This window comes from Jaculus jaculus, chromosome 1 (assembly GCF_020740685.1).
Source record: "Jaculus jaculus isolate mJacJac1 chromosome 1, mJacJac1.mat.Y.cur, whole genome shotgun sequence".
NCBI classification, from domain to species: domain Eukaryota; kingdom Metazoa; phylum Chordata; class Mammalia; order Rodentia; family Dipodidae; genus Jaculus; species Jaculus jaculus.
In genome coordinates, this window is record NC_059102.1 from 36,276,408 (window position 1) to 36,298,326 (window position 21,919).

Genomic DNA, 21,919 nt, shown 5'->3' on the forward strand with positions numbered 1-21,919 from the left:
CATCAGGTGGACAACAGCAATAGGAAAGTGTGCCAACCACTGGCAAGAGGAAGCTAGCTATAACACTTATAAAACTGCCCCATGCATCTCCTCCAGGATGCTCCAATTCCAAAACTGCCACCAGCTGGGGACCTAGCATTCAGAATACTTAAATTTATGGGTGAACACCTGAATCAAACCACCACACATGGAACTTGAACTTGGCTTTGTGCGGGGGGTTCTCAATCACATGCTCCTTATTCTACAACTTGCTGTGGATGGATTTGATGACTTGGCTAATGTGAACCCTGGCCACTGTGCCTTGAGGCTTCCCAAAGGCACTCAGCATACCTGTCTATAGCCTAGACTGGGGACAACATGAGATCAAAACTATGAATACCCACCAGAAAACTGCCTCCAAGGTCAATGACAATGACTAGGCTGCATCCACTACCAAGGAGGTGGCTGTTTGCAGCTATTGCATACCAGTCTCACATGAGGAAAGGAACTCAGTTGGCTTAATTGGCTACAGATTTTTTGTTTGTTTGAGACACAGTCTTATTATGTATCCCAGGCTAGCCTTGAACTCACAGCAAGCCTCCTGCCTCACAGTGCCACCACACCCAGCTCAACACGTGTCACTTATGCTTTTGCGTATACTATGTGCTAGGCCCTGGACAGCAGTTTTGGCAATCTGCTCTGAAAATATCTCATGCTACAAATGAAGAAACCAAGGATCTGAAAGGCAAGAAACATGCCTGAATTCACATAGCAAGGGCTTGATAGAACTAGGATTCCAACCCAGGACTCTAAAGGCTGTGTGGTCACCATTGCCCCATGGGGCTCCTATGAGGTGAGAGGCACAGCTGTGCCAGAAGCCAGGATCTAGGTGAGAGGCTGCCTGTAAGTAGGCCATACACTAGGGGCTCCTGACTCTAGTACAGGCATGAAGTACTGTTTTCTTTTCTTCTCTCTTTCTGAATTTCCTCCCTTCCCTTTCCTTTTCTTCCCTCCCTCCCTCCCTTTCTTCCCTTCCTTCCTTCCTTCCCTCCTTCCCTCCTTCCCTCCTTCCCTCCTTCCCTCCTTCCTTCCTTCCTTCCTTCCTTCCTTCCTTCCTTCCTGTTCCTGGGCTAGCACTTATGAGTGGGACCCCTTAGAAATGTGGGGCGTCAGAAAGCCAAGCGCCACATGTTCTCCCTCTTATGTGGATCCTAGCTACAGATGACTGGGCTTCTGCATGAGAAGGAAAATACTTAGTAGCAGAGGCCAGTAAGTTAAAAAGGAGATATAAAGGGAAGAGAAAGGAAGGGAGGAGGGTACTTAATTGGTTGGTATTGTATATATGTAAGTAGAATGATCGAGATGGGGAGGTAATATGATGGAGAATGGAATTTCAAAGGGGAAAGTACGGGTTGGGGGAGGGAGGGTATTAACATGGAATATTTTTTATAATCATGGAAAATGTTAATAAAAATTGTGAAAAGAAAAAAAGAAACTAAAACAAACAAACAAAAACAATAAAAATCAAAACTATTGAAAAAGAAAAAAGAAAAAAAAAGAAATGTGGGGCGTCACACTTACCTTTCTGAAGATGGTCATTTTGCAGAGGATGAAGAAGCCCATGAGAGTGGCTCTGGGAGGGTCTTTCTGTTCGCTTATGTTATCCAGGGACAACAGGGCATGGGGGCTAGGCATGTCTTCTCTCTCAATGGGCTTTTTCTGCTGTATTTGCTGCTCCAGACACTACCCATCTTGGTCTCTCACTTCTTCTTGGTCTAACTCCTTAGAGAGGTCTTCCCAAGTTCTTTATTTAATATGGCCTTCCCTGTCCCTCCATATGGTCCATTCTGCCTTCTCTCTCTTAGGCTTGTATCACTGTCCAAAGTTTTATTATATAACTACTTATTGTCTATTTCCTCTATCTGAAGGACTTCTCTGTTCCCAGCAAAGAATAGGACCTGAAAGGCATGTGACCAGAATCAAACTGATAACTTGAGTATTGTAAAATGCAGAATAGTATATTACATAACTGGGAAAATCTGCCATCATTTGATTCAAGCAATTCTACAAATGAGTTTTAAGTCTTCCCAGTGCTTCAGTTTCCATGAGTGTGCTCACTGTGGGAATAAAGGACAAGCTGGGAGAGGATGACCAGAGAACTGAAGACACGTAGTAAATGCAAATGATAATCATGCTTATATATACTCTTTAAATCTAAAATAAAGTTGTGTGTGTGTGTTGTGTGTATATGAGAGAGAGAGAGAGGGGGGGGGAGAGAGAGAGAGAGAGAGAGAGAGAGAGAGAGGGAGAGGGAGAGAGAGAGAGAGAGAGAGAGAGAGGGAGAGAGAGAGAGAGAGAGACACCAAGTCCTGGAAGACAAGAGGCTCAATAAGGAACTTGTTGAGTAAATCAATGTAAACCGTACAGCAATCCTGCAAGGTAGGTGTCATTTAAATTGCTGGGCTCATCACTACTTTAGAAATGAGGAGTCAGGGTTGGAGATATGGTTTAGCAGTTAAGGTGCTTGCCTGCAAAGCCCAGGACCACATAAGCCAGATGCACAAGGGGGCGCACACATCTGGAGTTCGTTGGCAGTGGCTAGAGGCTCTGGCACGCCCATTCTCTCTCTCTCTCTCTTCCTACCTATTTCTCTCCCTCTCTCTTTTAAATAAATAAAATAAAATTTTAAAAATAAATAATTTTTTCAAAAGAAGTGAGGAGTCATCCAGGGCTAGAGAAGTCATCTGACAAGTCCAGGTCCCAAATGCATCAGTCTCTGTGAGTGCCAGGCTCCTCTCTTCCCCACAGAATCCCTCTCTTCCCCTAAGTCAAATGTTCCAAAACCTGCAGGCCAGAGGATGTTGCTCATTTTAGAAAGGAAAGAAAAACTCAACAATACCTACAGAGCCCTGGGCTAGGTAGGGCTGTGTCCTCTGAGGAGTGTGACACTGAGTCAGGGTTACCCATTCTTAAATAACCACCTCTGTACTTGCTGTCGTGCACAGTGGCGGACTCTGCCCCAGTGATTGCCACAGCACTTTAGCCTCACTTACCTTGCAAGGGACACCTGTCACCTCCTTCCTGGTCCTCCCCTGACAGCAGCAGATACTGCTTCTGTCTCATTTCACAGCTGAGTGTGCTGGCACCTGCCTATAATACCAGCCCTGGAGAGGCGGAGGCAGGAGGATTGAGAGTTTTAGGCTAGCTTGGGCTACACAGCAATACCCTACTGGAAGGGATGATGGAAGGGAGGAAGGGGGAGGATGTAGGAAGGGAGGGAGGGAAGAAGGAACCATCTCATCCATGTGCAAATGCACAGCCTCCTGTGGACAGCAGCAATAGTCCCATCACTCTGAATCCAGTAATGATGGATTGCTGCATTTCTTCATGTATTCCTGTCCTAGACTGTGCCAGACAGAGGTTACACAGAGAGGAAGGGCAAGAGAGGAGATGTGAGGGCATACGTGTGGGTGAAGAGCTACAAATAATTCTCTCTCACACACACACGCACACAATCTCAGAATGGAAAGAAATATTTAAGTATTTAGGAAATCTGGGTTTTTAGAGAAGCCGACCTTGCCTAAATTGTGTGACATGGCATTAGGGATGTTATTTCCTGTTACATGGGGAATGGGAAGATAACACCTGCTCAGAGTACTTCCTGTGATTTAAGAATCATTGTAGGGGGCCAGGAAGATGGCTCAGCAGTTGAAGGGACTTGCTTGCAATGCTTTTCAAGTTAAGTTGCTCAAGTGTGATCTTCCCAGTACCCATGTAAAGCCAGAAGTGCAATCTCACTGTGCTCTAGGAATCTGAAGCTGGTAGGTCAGCTCATCAGGCCTTGGTTTGAGGCACCAAGAGACTCTGCTTTAAGGAGGGTGGAGAAGATCGAAGACACCTTGAGGGTGTCTTCTGGCCTCTACAATGTGCTCCCACCCAGCACAAATAGAATCAACTGCAAGAGCAAATATGCAAACACATCTTAGACAATACAGTACATAGACATGAAGTTGTGTCACACACATGCCTTTTTCATACATATGCCTTTTGTTTTTGTTTTTATTTTTTCAAGGTAGGGTCTTATGCTAGCCCAGGCTGACTTAGAATTCACTACGTAGACTCAGGCTGGCCTCAAACTCACAGTAATCCTCCTACCTCTGCCTCCCGAGTGCTGAGATTAAAGGCGTGCATCATCACACCTGGCACACATGTGTCTTTTGATAAAAAGAACATATTACATGGCTGGAGAGATGACATAGTGGTTAAGGTACTTGCCTGCAAAGCCAAAGGACCCAGGTTCAATTCCCCAGGACTCATGTAAGCCAGATACACAAGGTGGCACATACATCTGGAGTTTGTTTCCAGTGACTAGAGGCCCTGGTGCACCCATTCTCTCTATTTGCCTCTTTCTCTCTCTCAAATAAGTAAATAAACAACATTTTAAAAAAGAACACATTACAGAAAACATACTGAATATAGTAATATGGTCTCTTTCTATAAATATATATATATGTATACATACGTATATATACAGTTTAAAGAAAAAGTCTGCAAGTCCACTTCTTATAATTACTGTTACCATCTTATAGATCTCCTTCCATCTTGTGTCCAAAGTACATATATACAAATACATGTTACATGCATGTGACTACTCACCCCATGACTGCTCATGTTAGGCACGTTATCTATCTAGTACTGAGACATAGCCTAAGCCTAGAATTTTTATCCTTGATTTAATGAGAAGCAACCTCAGTCTATTTCTCTAGATAAATGACTCACATTAGAAGTGCACTATCAACCATTTCCTCTGCCCCTTAATTCACTCAGTATGTTATTACCATATGACAGAGAAAAGGAGGTCTGACCTCTTTGCCCACATCTACCAGTAAAAAGCACAGGATATTCTGGCAAGAAACCTCCACGGCTAAGTTGCTCTGCAAAATGGAGGCGGCAGTCTATGCCTTGAGGGTCAGGTGAGCTTACATGCAGGACAGTGCTTACATACATGAAGTACCCAAGGTGGGAGGTACTGTCTCACCCATCTCCGTACACATGCAGCCAGGGAGGCGTAACACAGCATTAATCCCAATTCCACCCAATAAGTCCAAACAACCTAAAGCAAAGGCTACCCTGGAGAGAGACTGATAGTACCCAAGATGCTAATATGCCAGTCCATCTGCTTACACACTTAATAATGAGTCATTCCATTTAAATGGAGCGAAGGTGTCCCCTGCAGTGGCTTAACTATTGTCGGTGGAACAGTAACTCTGACCCAGAGGGGCAGAATCTGTGAACCTAGTGTCACACACAATGTTTATAGTTTTCGCTGGTCACATCCTTGGTGCAAAAACAGAGCCCAGGTGTGGAAGTAAGGAGACTGACTCTTTTTCCCTAGCAAACATGTTTCCCAGCACGCTGGGAATACAGCGCCTGGTATCCATTGACAGCCAGAAGCCTTAGCAGACCACACAGAGCCAATAAACATCATCTCCCTGGACTTTAATAAGGTTTTGAATAGTTCCCACTTAAGTAGTCCTTGAGAAACTTGGAAAATCTGGCTGAGTGTGAAAGTTTTATTAAGCAGGATGTGGGGGAAACTTGTTGTGGCATTTAGCAAGCCCCAAACTCATTCTTGGCATTAATTGGCTTTGCCCTAGGTGGTCTGGAGCTCTCCTTATCTTATTTGCTTTCTGTCTTTTCCTAATCTCAATGACCTTTAAAATCAAAAACCACTCAACCCAGGGACTTATACAACTATGGGCAGGGCTGTAAACTGGGGCTGGCATAAAAACCAGGGTCAAGGGACCTATCACAAAATGATTTAAGCAAAGACAACTTTATGTTTTAAACCAGCATCTAAAACATAAAAGTCATTCTCAAATATGTTCCAACTGAATATGAGGAGCACAAAACTTTCTTTTGAAATAAACTTTGTCTTCTACAAGAGCGCTTGTGTAGGTCATAGCACAAGTGTGATCTGGGCAGAGGGAAAAGCACTTAAAGAAAGTTTTTAAAAAGCAGAAATTTCCCAGTGGGTTCAGAGAGGGGAAAGAGGAGGTGGCTGCATTACAATGCAAGACATGGCTGAGAAATTGCCCTAGATTTCTGTCTTAGGTAGACAGTCTTATAAAGTCACAGCTACTTACATACAAGAGGCAAGAAAAAGACTGAGAAAAATAATCACTATAGAGATTTGCAGCTACTTTGTTGCATGTCTCTTAAATGCAGAACACTTGCTAAGAGATTTCTGTACATGCTGTCACTTGATTTCAAGAATGAGCTGGGCGTGGGGGCGCACACCTTTAATCCCAGCACACAGGAGGCAGAGGTAGGAGGATCGCCGTGAGTTCGAGGCCACCTGAGACTCCATAGTGAATTCCAGGTCAGCCTGGGCTACAGTGAGACCCTACCTCTCAAAACAAAAAACAATAACAAAAAAAATGAGGCAAGGGAAGTCTTATTCACTACATCACAGATAATCTTGCCACGATTATCCATCTAAGGTAGGGTTAATCTCAGTCACACCACCACTACTCCAGACCTGTGTATTTTTTTTAAGTTACATCTTAGAAAAGATGAACACAAATACTTGTGCTTGTGATGACATGAGCATTTAAAAAAATAGTTTTATTTACTTATTTATTTGAGAGAAAGACTGAGAGGGAAAAAGAGTGAGTATGGGCAGGCTCAGGGCCTCCTGCCACTGCAAATTAACCCCAGACACATATGCCACTTTGTGCATCTGGCTTTACATGGATACTGGGGAATAAAACCTAGGCTGCTGGGCTTTGTAAGTAAGCACCTTTAACCACTGAGCAATCTCTCCAGCCCTACCATTTCTTATTGTTTCATAAATTTACTAGCATTTTGTATGAAAAATTACTTTTAGTATATAAGTAATACATGCTCAATACGTTGTTTTATTTATTTATTTATTATTATAATTTTTGGCTTTTCGAGGTAGAGTTTCACTGCAGTTCAGGCTGACCTGGAATTCACTATGTACTCTCAGGGTGGCCTCAAACTCACGGCAATCCTCCTACTTCTGCCTCCCAAGTGCTGGGATTAAAGGTGTGCGCCACCACGGCCAACTTCAGTACATTATTTTAAATGCATGTGTGTTTGTGTATGCATGTTCATGTAGGGAGGGAATGGATTGTGGTGTTGTGTATACACATGTGTAAGCATGTGTGTAGAGGCTAGAGGACAGCTCAGGTACAGTATTCAGGAATACCATCCCCTTCCCTTGAGACTGGGTCTCATTGGCCTAGAGCTCATCAATTAGGCTAGATTAGCTGGCCAGTGAGCCCCAGGGATCCTCCTGTCTCTACTGCCCCAGTGCATGGATTACAGACACACCACCACCACACCCAGCATTTGTATGTGGGTACTGGGATCAAACTCAGATCCTCTTGCTTTCACAACAAGGATTTTACCATCTGAGTCATTTCCCCAATTCAGTGTGCCCTTGTAAAAGCAAAACAGCTCAGAGCTGGAGAGATGGCTCAGTGGTTAAGAGGACTCCCTACGTAAGCTTGAGGGCCTGAGAAGGCTGAGAGGCAGCTTGAGTTCTATCCCTAGGACCCACATAAATAGCTGGGCGCAGGCATGCAAATCTGTGACCACAGTCCTGTAGGGGAGCGGAGAACCAAGAATTTCCACAGCCTGTGAAAAAACAGTGTAGTAGAAGCTTCAGGCCTCTGAGATGAGCTTCCAGATGAGGCACAGTTATGGAGGAAAGGATTTATTGAAGCTTACAGATCCAGGGGAAGTTCCATAACAGCAGAAGAAGCTGGCCTGCTTCCAAGCAGAAAGGGAGAGAGAGAAGAACCATCAGCCCAAACTCTAAAAGCCGTACCACAAAAAACACACTTCAGGAACCCCAGGCACTTTGCACACCTTTAGGCTGGAATTCAAAATCTACCACTACACCTTCGGGCGAGACCCTAAGATCTGCCTGGTGACACCTCCTCCACCCAGGTGGCTGCAGATCTAAATTACAAACTTAAATAAACTCCGGATTATATTTGGGGACATCCGTTCAAACTCTCACAACCAGCAAGCTCTAGGATCAGTAAGATTCCAGCTCAAGTAAGATTGAGCAGAAAAGCAATGGGGGGTGCACCCGGCATTCCCCTCCAGCCACCATTGGTGACCACGCCACACCACAGGTGAGCACATGGAGCACTGCATGGGCACATACATGTGCATGCGCTACGCACAAAAACAACGAAGTGATTTAGAGTAAACAATGGAAAGGAACACTTCTCCTTGACCTTCTCTATAGTTACAAGTACATGTGGGGGCTGGGGTGTAATTCAGTGATAGAGTGTGTGTATAGCACGCATGAGTTTAATTCCCAGCACTCCCAAAAGCATACATGTAATAAAAGCATTGGAGAAAAAATTCAAAAGAAAAAAGTATTAGCCTGACATGGTGGCTTACACTTTTTGCCCAGCACTTGGAAGCAGCAATAGGAGGATCGCTATGAGTTCAAGGCCACCCTGAGACTACTAGTGAATTCCAGGTCAGCCTGGACTAGAGTGAAACCCTACTTTGAAAAATAAAAACAAGGCTGGGCATGGTGGCGCACGCCTTTAATCCCAGCACTTGGGAGGCAAAGGTAGGAGGATTGCCGTGAGTTCGAAGCCACCCTGAGACTCCATAGTGAATTCCAAGTCAGCCTGGGCTAGACTGAGACCCTACTTCGAAAAACCAAAAAAAAAAAAAAATAAATAAAAACAACAACAACAAAAAACAAAACAAAACATCCACACTCTCTAATCAAATCAAACAACAGAATAATCTAGAATAATTACTTTTCAGTCTTTTGTTCACACTGGGGCTGTTTGCTGTACAATCATCCACCAGGTGGAATTTGCATTCTATTTTCCTCCCATTATATCATGGATATTCTTCCACATCACTGACCTGGTCTTCTTACCCCTCAATAAGGAGATGGCCATGGAGTGGTTAACTGATAGCCACCGTTTGCTTAACCCAGTTGCTTAGCATTTAGGTGGTTCTAATATTTGCCATTATGAACTGTGCTATGATTAAGATCTCCCTGCATTTTTTTCCTCTAGTTTGGATTATTTCCCTTGCATTCCCAGAAGTGGAATTACTGGGTCAAAGGGTGTGACCATTCTTAAGGCTTTTGGTCCATAGTGACAATTTTTTTTTTTTTTTCCAAAATGACTGAACCAATTTTCACTATTTGTAGCTTGCTCTGTGTGAGAAATTCTGGGGAAAGACTTCATGGTTTCTTGTTCTGCGGCTTGGCTGAAATCACTACCCTTTAGTTTTGCTGTTTCATAAGTCCTCTTTCAAAGTCTGTTGACAATGTTTGGCCATGTGATGACTAGCTGGAAGATTTATATTGGTCTCCCTGTCTCCAGGCTCTTCCTGCCTTCAGTCTGTTTTGTGCATCGTGGCCAGATTATCTCTTTTGAAAACATAGCTTGTCTCCTGTTACTGCCCTACTTAGAAATTTGTCATGGTTCTCGCTTCCCTCCAAGATCAACTCTTTTCCAAGGCCTTGAGGATGCCCCATAATGGGATCCCCCGCCTTCTGATTCAATCTGATCTCCCCCAACAGAAGCCTTCAGCCTCTCCCCTCTTCATCCCTAAGTCACATTCCTTCTGCTTCCCTTTTGCTTAAGTTTACACCCACTTGGAAAGCCTCCTCTTCCTTTTGGCTAATCCAAACTCTCCATTATTGGGATGGTGCCGTCCCACCCAGTCAGGATTCTGAGAAGCATGAAGAGAATCAGGAACTCAGAACCTGGGGGAACAAAAGAGGAAAAGCAACAAGGATGCCATGCAGGTCACTGAGGCTGGGAACACAGGTGCCCCCATTAAAGCCATGAATGTGTTGGCAACTGAAGGAGAACCAAGCAAGATTCTACACTACTGGTGCCATTTAGGCCCATGTAGAGCAGGACAGTGGGCTAGTAATACACCAACAATAATAATTACAGTATATGAGTTATGATTAGTTTCACTTTAAAACCTAAGACCTGAAAAATAATGGTTTACATATAAGAAGCATTCACTTGTATTTACGAAAAAAAAACTTCAGGAAGTCCAGGGCTAGACAAGCAGCTTTCTGCTCACCAAGGACCCAAACTCTTCTGCATTTTTCAGTAAATAGTAGTTGAGAAATAAGCCATCAGGTTAGAGTTCAGACCAATAACAGGCAGAAGGATTTTGAAGAATGTCACCTCCATTTAAGAGTTCTTGGAAATCTCATGCCATATTTCTGTTCAGAACTCACTGGCTGCACCTAACTGCAAGAAAGTTTCTGTGTCCAGATAAAAGTCAGGGTTTGGGGGCTGGAAAGATGGCTTAACAGTTAAGTGCTTGCCTGTGAAGCTTAAAGACCCCGGTTCAAGGCTCAATTCCCCAGGACCCATGTAAGCCAAATGCACAAGGGGAGCATGCATCATCTGGAGTTCGTTTGCAGTGGCTGGAGACCCTGGCACGCCCATTCTCTATCTATCTGCCTCTTTCTCTCTCTGTCTGTCACTCTCAAATAAAAAATAAAATAAACAACAAAAACAACAAAAAAGTCAGGGTTCTGTTACTGAAAGAAGAGAAAGGATTTCAGAGTGTATACCTAACAGCCTCCACTATCATTTATTGAGGTTCTGTGGCAATCATCTTATACCCAGTATTTCCTTTCATCCTCACATGAACTCTAAGCAAGTACTACTGAGTGGAAAGGAAAGACCTGCACCTTTGGAGTTCAGAGCCTGGGCTCTGGTTTACCTTTTTAGGCTCCATGAACAATTATTTTTTGCCAAGCATGGTGGATCACTCCTTTAATCCCAGCACTTGGAAGGCCAAGGTAGGAAGATTGCTGTGAGTACAAGGCCAGCCTGGGCTAGAATGAAAACCTTCCTCAAAAAAAAAAAAAGACAAAATACCTTTCAAAACACAAACAAAATAATTAATAATCATCTTTCCTTGACCAGACATACATACAGTTTTTCTTTCAGAAATCACATCTTTCACTTGGATTTCTCACTATGTGGAATTCACTTGGTGCCCTCCTTCAATAGTGTTTAATATTTTCTGGTACATGATAGATCTGTGAGAATATAGAAGACTAAGCCGCACGCCTTTAATCCCAGGAACACTGGGGAGACAGAGGTAGGAGGATCGCTATGAGTTCAAGGCCACCCTGAGATTATATAGTGAATTTCAGGTCAGCCTGAGCTAGAGACCCTACCTTGAAAAACCAAAAAAAAAAGAAAAGAAAAAAATAGAAGATTGTAGAACATAAGCAATTAACAAATACTATTGAAATTTGAAAACATCAAAGATAAAACAGTTTTTGTAAGTGTGAAGTTTATTAAAGTAGAATTAGAAGGGCTGGGAGATGGCTCAGTGGGTGAGAGTGTTTGCTACTTAAGCATGAGGATCTGAGTCCACTCCCCAACACCCATGAAAATAGCTAAGCATGGCTGTGCAATATCCTCCTCTGTCCTCCACATGCATGTACCTGGGGCACATGCATCTGTGTACACATGTGCGTACAACACACATGCGTGTGCACGCACACACACACACACACACACACTCTCAATAAAAAAAAGTAGACAGTAAATTCTTCATCTTTCAATTTTGTTGTGTTTTGGATTGTCACTTCAGTTTTCCTATTTTAAAAAAATGAGCGGTCTGGGTGTGGTGGCGCCCACCTTTAATTCCAGTACACAGGAGGCAGAGGCAGGAGGATCGCCATGAGTTCAAGGCCACCCTGAGAATACAGAGTAAATTCCAGGTCAGCCTGGACTGGAGTGAATCCCTACCTGGAAAAAAAAAATGAGCAGGCTGGAGGCATAGCACAGCGGTTAAGGTGCTTGCCTATGAAGCCCAATGACCCATGTTCAACTCTCCAGGCCCCACATAAGCCGGATGTACAAAGGTGAGGCAAGCGCAGGTTGCACGTGCCCACTAGGTGGCACAAGCATCTGGAGTTCTATTGCAGTGACTGAAGTTTTGGCACATGTCAATTCTCTCTAAAAGTTAAAAAAAAAAAAAAAAATCACTAAAAAAAAAAAAAAGAAAGAAAGAAAGAAATGAGCAGCCAGGCATGGTGGTGCACACCTTTAATCCCAGCACTGGGGGGAGGCAAAGATGGGAGGATCCCAGTAAATTTGAGTTCAGCCTTAGGCTAGAGTGAGTTTCAGGTCAACCTGGGCTGGAGTTAGGCCCTACCTCAAAAAAACTAAACAGGGCTGGAGAGATGGCTTAGCGGTTAAGCGCTTGCCTGTGAAGCCTAAGGACCCCGGTTCAAGGCTCGGTTCCCCAGGTCCCACGTTAGCCAGATGCACAAGGGGGCGCACGTGTCTGGAGTTCGTTTGCAGTGGCTGGAAGCCCTGGCGCGCCCATTCTCTCCTCTCCCTCTATCTGTCTTTCTCTCTATGTCTGTCGCTCTCAAATAAATAAATAAAAAATGAACAACAACAACAAAAAAAAAAACTAAACAAAAAGCAGCAAGCAGAAAGGCTGCCACATAGACTAGGTTGGCAGGTGTGGATGCTGGTTTTGTAACTGGCTTCAAAGATGCTTGAAGTATGACCTGTTGGTGAGTTGAATGAGTATCCAGTGTTCAGTGGAGAAGTGAGAGCAAGAAGACAGGCTGGGAGTAGAGGCGGAGGGCAGAGAGGACTGGGAAAGAACAGCTGTTTCACAGAGGGATTTCGGACTGTGCGATTGTTTTGCAGAGCTGAGAACTAAACCCAGCTCCTCCGACACTCTTCCAACCGTGCCACATTCCCAGTGCTCAGACTGATACAGAGGACAGAGTCTTGACTGAGACTATTCTAAAAAAAAATACAGTGGATACAGAAAGGGGGAACACTGGAGTGGAGAGGGGTGCAGACAAGGCAGCTGCAGCTTTGTGCCACTGTTGCTCTGAGAATGTCCTATAGCCAATTTGATCTAAGGACTGTGGCTGAAGAATGACCAGGTCATACATAGTACCTGTCCACATCTTGTGCGCCTCAACCTGGGTGACTGTGTAAGCCTGGGCTGTCTTCCTTCAATCTGAAGCAAAAGGTTTTTGTATCTGGAGGACTGAGCAACGGTGGGTATTACAGTGGACACAGGAAGTCAGAGGAAACCTCAGGGAGAAGCTAGGTGTAGAAACTGGAACTGAGAGAAGCCTTAAGCAACCTGTCCAGCGTGGGAGGCCTCCTAACTGGGAAAGCAAGATGCCAAGACAGCTCTCTGAGCACAAATGCGCATCTCACCCTTTGTGCTGCTGGTCTCTCTCCGCTCTGCGCTTTCAGCTCTCCCTGACTCCTAGCCCTCATCTTACCCCTCTGTTCCCCGTGTCTCTCATTTCAGCCCCACGTTGTTCTTAGTGTCCTTACCTTGTTTATTTTAAAACATGTTTTATTTATCTGTGCAACATTTTTCTTTGAGATATTTTCAGGTGAACAGGAATTTTGCAAAAACAGCCAGGCGTGGTGGCGCACGCCTTTAATCTCAGCACTTGGGAGGCAGAGGGAGGAGGATCGCCATGAGTTCGAGACCACCCTCAGATTACATAGTAAACTTCAGGTCAGCCTGAGCTAGAGTGAAACCCTACTTCGAAAAAACAAACAAAAAAAGAAAGAAAGAAAGGAATTTTGCAAACATAGTAGAAAGGCTGAAGGTATAGATTTGTGGCAGAGCACTTGCCTGGCAAACACAAAGTTCTGGGGTTCAATCCTCAGCACTACAAAGTAAATAAAGTAGAAAGAAACCCCATGTATTCTGCACCCACATTCCCCAGATGTTGGCATTTTACTACTGAGAGTATATATTGATTACATTTTCTGGCTATATTTTATTCTTTCTTGGACTTAAATGACCACTGGTTTTCCAATGATCACAAGAATGAGGAGGAGGGGGTAGCAGCTGGCTGATGGTCAGCAGGCTCCAGTCACCACCACATGAGAACCCTGAGCTACTGGAACAGATGGGATGACTCTCAGCATTCCCCAAAGGACAAGAGGGTCATCCAGAGACTCGTCTAATGGAAAGGCTTCTGAGGAATGTCCCAGACGCCAAGCCTAGGGAGATCCATTAGCTACAAAAGATGTCTAAACAAGAGAAACATTAGCAATGATGGCCCTTCAGAATAATCCCACCTCTTCCTCTCGCTGTCAATTCAGAGCAGAAAGACTTACTGTGAGCCTACTATGCACTGGGCACTGAATTAAGCACTTGGGTAACAAAACAACAAGGTGGTTGCCTAAAGGAGGTAAGAGAGTGCATTGGGAGGAATTTCCCTACCAGTCCTTCAAGGACCCTCAGCTGGGGAAAACACCTCACCAGTATTTTGGAAACAAAAATTAGGAGAGTGAGAGAGAGGAAGGTGGGTGAAGATATGACAAGTTCTTGCATGAAAATAAGGCAATTCAGCCCAGCTTCCTGCCTATTGCTGGTGGTCTTCAGGGGGGTGGGGACAGGACTCAGGGAAAAGGAGGCCCCAAGGGTTGGCCAGAGAACAAGGAGCCGGAAGTCTGCAATTCCAAGACTGGAACCTAACGAGCAACACAGGAAGAGCCCTAGTCCAGGCCCTGAGCAAATCGATATTCTATGCAGAGGAGGAGCCAGTTATGGGTTCTGGTTACATATGAGCACAGAGGACAGCCGACCACGAGCCGGGCAGTGGCTCTGCCCTCAGGGTCACTCCGTGGCGGGCCTTCCTTGTCTTGTCCTTTGTGAAATTCTCTGTGTCCGTCTCATGCCCAGTTTTATCCAGACTTTCATCAATCTGAATAACCCTGTAGAGACCTGATGAAGTTCTCGGGGCAGATCTGGACCTAAGTCCTTACCAGCCGCACACCCTCCCTGAGCCTCTGTCTCTTCTCTGCAAAGTGGAAGTTCTGACACCGTGCTCGGATACAAAGAGAGGATGGGAAGAACTGAAGTTTTCCAGACGGCCTCAGACTGGTCCTTTTCTGGACTTTGAAAGCCATCCTGTCAAACCTTGGCCTGCCCCACCCTCTGACACACTCGTGCCAGCTGCTGCTTCTCCTCGTCCTTCTTCGCCAGGTTAGCGTAGAAACAACGCTAGACCAAGGAGCCCGAAGGTCTGGGTTTGAGTCCTTGTCCTCCACGTAACACAAGTGTGACCTGGGACAGGCTACTTCGCTTCTCTGAACTCTAGGCCCCACACCTGCAAAATGGAAATTATACCTACCTCGACCTCTAACAGGATCAAGGAAGGAAGTTATTCCACGTCCTCCTCCCTCCTCCACCCCGTCACCACCCCTCCCCCACCAAACCCAACGCTGAAAGAACTCACCAAGCAGAATTAGGTTCTCTGAGCCCAAGTCCCAACACCATTATTTTCCTTTATTTTATTCTTTTTTGGCAGGTCTCACTCTAGCCCAGGCTGACCTGGAACTTTCTCTGTAGCCATAGGCTGGCCTTGAACTCATGACAATCCTCCTACCTCAGCCTCAGAAATGCTTGGATTAAAGGTGTGTACCACCATGCCCAGCTCCAATGCCATTATTGATTTTGAGTCATTAGATAAGTCATGATCTTTGAGGACCTCTATTTTCTCACAGGAATTTTAAAAAATTATTTATTTGGGGGCTGGAGAAGTGGATCAGTAGTTAAAAAGCATTTGTTTACAAAGCCTGATAGCCCAGGTTTGATTCCCATACCATGTAAAGCCATTTGCATAAAGTAGCACATGCATCTGGAGTTCATTTGCAGTGGCTGGAGGCCCTGGTGCACCCATTCTTTTGCCCTCTCTCACACTCTCTCTCCCTCTTCTTGCAAATAAATAAAATTTTTTATAAATAAATAAATAATCACATTAAAAACAAATAAATAAATAAATAAAGGGCTGGAGAGATGGCTCAACAGTTAAGGTGTTCATCTGCGAAGTCTAAAGGCCCGGTTTGACTCCCCAGAACCCAAATAAGCCAGATGCACAAAGTAGTACATATTTCTGGAGTTCATTTACAATGGCTAGAGGCCCTACCATATCCATTCTTTCACTTTCTCTCTCTCCCTAATAAATAAAATAAAATAAAATAAAATAGGTATTCAAAAAAATTAAAGTTATTTATTAGTTTTTTCATCTTGTGAACTTCATGAACATATTGCACATTGTTCATGCTCTCATCAGGTTATGCGCTCTTCTGTTCCCTCCTCCCACTCCCATTCTGCTGAGGGCTCTCTGCAGTGGGGTCATCAGTTCCCTGTGGGGTCATGAATACACTGTGGGGAGGCGTGGACAATGCCTCAGGACACTCCTTTCTGCTCTGTGGCTCTTAGAATCTTTTTGCCCCTCTTTGGCAATGTTCCCAAGGAATGGAGGGTGTACTGTAGTCTCCTTTAGTGTTAAGCTTTCTGCAACCTCCGATTTTATTGTTTTTCTTTTTGTTTGTTTTTGAGACAGGGTCTTATTATGTATCCCTGGTTGGCCTGGAACCCACTATGTAGGCCACGCTGGCCTTGAGCTTATGGAGATTCTCCTGCCTCTGCCTCTTTGGTGCTGGGATTACAGGCGTGTACCACTATGCAGAACTTCATGTGGAAATTGACCAGAATATCTTCTGCAGCCTCTTTTACTGTGAGGTTCCACATAGGCATTGGTGAAGGGGTCAGGAGTTTATTTAATGGAAGGAACACAGCTAGGCTCTGGCCACGTCACTGCTTCTGTGGTCAGATGTGCTTCCATCCGATTTTTCTATTAATATAACCAGGATCAGGCACTCCTCCATGGTGTGTGAGCCTGAGGGTGTCTCCAAAACTTGGGTTAGGATAATTAGTCTTTTTGACCCTTAGCAAGGGAAATGTCCCCAACTGGGGGGGGAAATGAAGTTGTCAAACATAGTCCTTAAGAAAAGGGAGATTTATAGGGGATCACATACAAAAGCACAGGAATTAAACAAACAAACAGGGAAAGAGCACTTAAGAGCTCAGACCAAACAATATATACTGCACGCTATGTTCAGGCAGGTCAACCAGTGGCCTGAGGTCTCTCCGGGCACCACCCTGGCGTAGCAGCCCAGACAATTGTTCATCTTCCAAGAAGCCCTTCCCAGAAACCATAGGGTTGAAGGAAGGTAAAGCCAATGACTTCATTGAGGAGAGAAATAGCAGCTCACAGAACAACCTTTTGGATATTTTGGTGATCATTCAGGGTTTTTTTCTTTTTTTTTTTTGTTGCTTTATTTTTCTTCTTGAAATTAACTTTTATGTCACCCAAATAGTTGGGTCCTTCCACTCCCCCAGCCTTCCTCATGTTATCAGTGCTCCCCATGCCCCAGATCACACTTCTCTCTGTGGGTCCCTTCTACTCTGCTCCCTGTAAAATACAGGACACCCAGTTAAGTTCAAATGGAAGCTAAATCCTAAAAAAATTAGATATATCTCATGTAATATTTTAGATATACTTAAAAGTATTCATGGCTTAGCCGAAATTTAAATATAACTGAGCATCCTATATTTTTATTTGCTAAATAAGAGTACTTTTTTTTTTTTTTTTTGGTTTTTCGAGGTAGGGTCTCACTGTAACTCAGGCTGACCTGGAATTCACTATGTAGTCTCAGGGCTGGCCTTGAACTCACGATGATCCTCCTACCTCTGCCTCCCGAGCGCTGGGATTAAAGGTGTGCGCCACCATGCCCAGCCGAGTACTTTTTACTTGCTATTAGATTTGCCCAGAATGTATCACCTCACATCCTCCCTTGGCCAGCTCCTCACCCTTCAGGTTCTATTTAAGCATATTTTCTGTAAGAGATATTCTCTAACCCACCATTTCCTAGGTGAAAGTGGCCATAGTATCTCTCTGGTACATTTCCCTGGATTACATTCTCATTTCAACACAGGATTGTTACTTGCTAACCTTCTATTTCCCCCAAATACACTTCACTATGTTTTTCCCTGTATACACTTGACGCGCACCAGACATTTAATAAATGTACTAGAGTGAATGAATGGACTATGGGCTTCAGAGCGGTGCTTCCAAGATTTTAATGAAAACTCATGGGCTTTTGCTCAATTTTACTACAATTCAGATTCTCAGTTCGAAGCCCAGCACTGTCAAAATAAAAGCATTTCTGGGCTGGAGGGATGGCTTAGTGGCTAAGGAGTTTGCCTGCAAAGCCAAAAGACCCAGGTTAGATTCCTCAGGACCCACGTTAGCCAGATGCACAAGGGGGTGCAAGCGCCTGGAGTTCATTTGCAGTGGCTGGAAGCCCAGGAGTGCCCATTCTCTCTCTTTCTTTCTCCCTCTTTCTGTCAAATAATAAATGAATAAATGAATAAATAAATAAAAATATTTTCAAGTCAAAGCATTTCTTCTTAACAACCCTTGGAGATAGGCATAAATATTATCTTCATTCTACAGATGAGGAAACTGAGGCATAGCAAGATCAAGTGGGTTACCCAAAGCCACACCTGGACATGGCACATGGAGATACTCGGTGTCACTTTTATTTTTTTTTTAATTTTTATTAACATTTTCCATGATTATAAAAAAATATCCCATGGTAATACCCTACCTCCCCCCCCACACTTTCCCCTTTGAAATTCCATTCTCCATCATATTACTTCCCCATCTCAATAATTGTACTTACATATATACAACATCAACCTATTAAGTACCCTCCTCCCTTCCTTTCTCTACCCTTTATATCTCCTTTTTAACTTGCTGGCCTCTGCTACTAAGTATTTTCCTTCTCACGCAGAAGCCCAATCATCTGTAGCTAGGATCCACATATGAGAGAGAACATATGGCGCTTGGCTTTCTGGGTCTGGGTTACCTCACTTAGTATAATCCTTTCCAGATCCATCCATTTTTCTGCAAATTTCATAACTTCATTTTTCTTTACCGCTGAGTTGAACTCCATTGTATAAATGTCCACATCTTCATTATCCACTCATCAGTTGAGGGACATCTAGGCTGGTTCCATTTCCCAGCTATTATAAATTGAGTAGCAATAAACATGGTTGAGCACGTACTTCTAAGGAAATGAGATGAGTCCTTTGGATATATGCCTAGGAGTGCTATAGCTGGGTCATATGGTAGATCAATCTTTAGCTGTTTTAGGAACCTCCACACTGTTTTCCACAATAGCTGGACCAGATTGCATTCCCACCAGCAGTGTAGAAGGGTTCTTTCCTGTTTTTCCACATCCTCGCCAACATTTATGATCATTTGTTTTCATGATGGTGGCCAATCTGACAGAAGTGAGATGGAATCTCAATGTAGTTTTAATCTGCATTTCCCTGATGACTAGTGACATAGAACATTTTTTTAGATGCTTATATTCGGCGTCACTTTTGAAAGATACTTGCCATTGAGACCACCACACGACATTCATGCTGCAAGTTCATGCTACCCAAGCCATCCTCAGAGGTAATGCCAGTAAAGAATCAGCTGAGTGGAGTCCCCACCTGGGCTCTGCCCCAGCCTCGCATCTGTGGGATGGGATGATAACAGCTGCCTGCAGGCTTTGTGAGGGAGACGGAGAGGCTGCAGTCAAGGCACACAGCATAGTGCATGGTGCTGCAGAGCCCTCCGGGTTACTCTTGCTTACTTACCAGCTTAGTCTCTCTTTCTAGGCAAGATCTGGAGAATCGTCGTAATAGCAATGCCTTCCATCTCCTGAGGGCTTCCCAGGAGCCAGGCACACTGCACACAGCTTTGGGCACGTCTGTTCACTTGCAAGATAAGTAAGTACGATCCTTCTAATTCAAAGCATCTGCATGACGGCTTATGCATTAGACAAATCTCTTGTAAGTACAGGAACGGAATAGCACCTGCAAGCCTTTACGGCAAGGGCCCAGATACTCGAGGGTTATGTCATGGTGTCCAGATGGACCCCTGTAGGGACCAGTCACCTGACTCAGAGAGCCACAGGATATACCTAGGACGCGGCACTTTTCCAGGAAACATTTTTCTTTCCTTTCACACAGTCAGTATTGAAACGCAGTAACAAGGTCACAATGTAATCACAAATGGCTAACACCAGTGCTTGTCTGGTGTGTGGCTTTCTAGGCATTTTCATATGCACATATACAATATGAGGGTTTGGGGGCCCCGGGAGTGGAAGTTGGTCAGCCAGGCCCTCAAGCCCTCCGGTTTGTGTGACAAGCACTCTAAGTCACTGAGCCATCTCCTCGTCCCTATTTTCCACTTTTTATATATAAAAAATATAACAAAATATATATGAAACAGGGCTGGAGAGATGGCTCAGCAGTTAGAGGTACTTGCTTGAAAGCCTGACAGCTCCAGTTTAGTTCCCCAGTACTTATATAAAGCCAGATACACAAAGTGGTGCATAATATCTGGAGGTCATTTGCAGGGGGTAAGAGGCCCTGGTGTACCCATCCTCTCGCTCTCCTTGCAAATTAATAAATAATACATATATTAAAAACTAACTGATTTTTAATTTTTTTTTAAGTTTTATTTATTTATGCATTTGAGACACACACACACAGAGAATGGGCACACCAGGGCCTCCAGCCACATGTACCCCCTTGTGCATCTGCCTTACGTGGGTCCTGGGGAATCGAACCAGGGTCATATGGCTTTGCAGGCAAATGCCTTAACCGCTAAGCCATTTCTCCAGCCCTATAACAGATTTTTTTTTTTTGGCCTGGTTATATCCTGGTTACGGGACACCTTTGTCACCCTGGCCCTGAAACATTTATCCATGGTTTGCATTGTTCCTTTAATGGCTTCTGTGAAGAGGTAATGGGAATAGGAAGGTGCTAAGCTATTTCCTCTAGCAGTTTCTAGAACCAAGCTCTAGCAATAAACCCCTTAGCAGTCTCATGGAGTTGTTGGAGCCCATGTTAAAAATACATAAAATAAGCCGGGCATTGTGGCATATGCCTTTTATCGCAGCATTCAGCAGACTGAGGTATGAGGATACCTGTGAGTTTGAGGCCAGCCTGAGACTACAGAGTGAATTTCAGGTCAGCCTGGACTAGAGCGAGACTCTATGTCAAAACAAAATAAAACACATGAAATAAAAATCTGAGGTTTAGGGTTGGAGAGATGGTTACACTGTTAAAGGTGCTTACTTGTAAAACCTGCTGGCGTGGATTCCCCTCTATCCATCTGGAGTTTGTTTGCAGCAACAAGGAGCCCTGGCAGTACCATATACCCATTCTCTCTCTCTCTCTCCATCCTTTCTTTTTTTTTTTTAATTGTTTTGTTGTTACTTTATTTATTTTAGAGCGACAGACAGAGAGAAAGAAGCAGAGATAGAATGGGTGAGCCAGGGCCTCCAGCCACTGCAAACGAACTCCAGACGTGTGCGCCCCCTTGTGCATCTGGCTAACTTAGGTCCTGGGGAATCGAGCCTTGAACCAGGGTCCTTAGGCTTCACAGGCAAGCGCTTAACCGCTAAGCCATCTCTCCAGCCCCCATCCTTTCTTTTTTGTCACATACACACATATATACAAATAAATAAGAAATTTAAACAATTTTAAAATGTAGGTTTAGAAAAGAAACAAATTATATTGAAATATGATTATCAAAATAAAATCTGTAAATGGTGATAATAAATGCATTTTGTGTAGTAACAAGGTTTATAGTAGTGGATCTAGACTCGCATACTTTCTAAGTAATGTCAACCATAAATACTTAATGACAAAGTCATGTGATTTGAAACATCTGTGATTTTTTGTTTGTTTGTTTGAGGTAGGGTCTCACTCTAGCCCAGGCTGACCTGGAATTCACTATGGAGTCTCAGGGTGGCCTTGAACTCAAGGTGATCCTCCTACCTCTGCCGAGTGCTGGGATTAAAGGCATGTGCCACCACATCCGGCGCTTAAAACATCTGTGATTTTAAAAATATATATATTTTATTTATTTATTTGAAAGAGAGAGGGAGAGAGATAGAGAGAGGCAGGTAGAGAGAGAATGGCCATGTCAGAGTTTCTAGCCACTGCAAACAAACTC

The 21,919-nt window shown here is 44.1% G+C and overlaps 1 pseudogene; it reads right to left on the reverse strand.

Annotated features, from left to right (window-relative positions):
- Positions 1-388: 388 nt before the first annotated feature.
- Positions 389-511, reverse strand: LOC123457792 (annotated as a pseudogene).
- Positions 512-21,919: the final 21,408 nt, after the last annotated feature.